At 44.5% G+C, this 1,247-nt stretch overlaps 1 pseudogene; it reads right to left on the reverse strand.

Annotated features, from left to right (window-relative positions):
- LOC124969207 (guanine nucleotide-binding protein G(I)/G(S)/G(O) subunit gamma-10-like) lies at positions 1-211 on the reverse strand (annotated as a pseudogene).
- Between the last annotated feature and the right edge of the window lie 1,036 nt (positions 212-1,247).

Here is a 1,247-nt window from a genome sequence, read left to right on the forward strand (position 1 = left end):
TCAGAGTAAAGCGCAGGACCTGGGCTCTCGGAAGGGGTTGCTTCCAGCTGGAACACCGACCAGCAGAGCATCCTTGCAGGCGTTCTGCATGCAGTACTGCTGAAGCTCTCTCTGCAGCAGCCTGAGAGACCTTGATCCGCTCCACGCCGGCCTCCAGCTTGAGCTGCTCCACCAGGCGCTACAGGGCGCTCACGCTGGCCCCGGAAGACATGGCGGCGGCGGCGCTGGCTCCGAGGGCCTACATAATACTTTTACTTATTTATTTTTATGTGGTGCTGAGGATTGAACCCAGTGTCTCACATGTGCCAGGCAAGTGCTCTACCAATGAGCTACAACCCCAGCCCACTTTCTATGTTTTATGCAGCTACGCGTTGTAGCAGAAGGTTAGGAATAGGAGATTGGGTTAAAATCAGAAAGAGAAAGTCCAAAATATGCAAATCAAAACAATAAAAGGACACTTTATACTCACTAGAATGGCTTTAGTAAAAAGACAATAACAAGTGTCTGCAAGAATACAGATCAGTTGGACCCCTCATATATTGCTGGTGGTAATGTAGAATACCACCACTTTGGAAATAGTTTCTCAGTTCCCCAAAAAGTTAAAACATAGAATTACCATATGATCCAGCAATTCTATTCCTCAGTCTGAAAACATGTCCACAAAAACACTTATGTACCAGTGCTTAATGTTACCAAAAAATGGAAAGAACCCAAGTGGACATTGATTGACAAATGCATAAACAAATGTGCCATATCCATAGAATGAAATGTTATTCAATCATGAACACATACTACAACATGACTGAGCCTTGAAAACATTAGGCTAAGTGAAAGAAGTCAGTCACAAAAGTTTACCTGTGGTATGGTTTTGTTTGTATGAAATGTCCAGAATAGGGCAAAATCATTGAGATGAAAAGTAGAACTGGGCACAGTAGTACACACCTGTAATTCCAGCTACCCTGAAGGCTGAGGCAGGAGGATTGCAAGTTTGAAGCCAATCTGGGCAATTTATCCAGACCCTGTCTCAAAGTCGAATAAAGGACTAGGGGTGTGACTCAGCTCAGTGGTAGAACACTTGCCTAGCATTCACAGGGCCCTGGGTTCCATCCCTGACCCCAAAAGTAGATTAGTGGTTGCCAGCAACTAGGAGTGACTACTAATGAGGATGGAGTTTTTAGGAGAGTGGTGATAATGCTCTAGAATTAGATGTTGTGATGGTTCCACAACCTTGTGAGTGTATGTATTTG

The sequence above is a fragment of the Sciurus carolinensis genome, chromosome 17 (genome assembly GCF_902686445.1).
Source record: "Sciurus carolinensis chromosome 17, mSciCar1.2, whole genome shotgun sequence".
Taxonomy (NCBI): domain Eukaryota; kingdom Metazoa; phylum Chordata; class Mammalia; order Rodentia; family Sciuridae; genus Sciurus; species Sciurus carolinensis.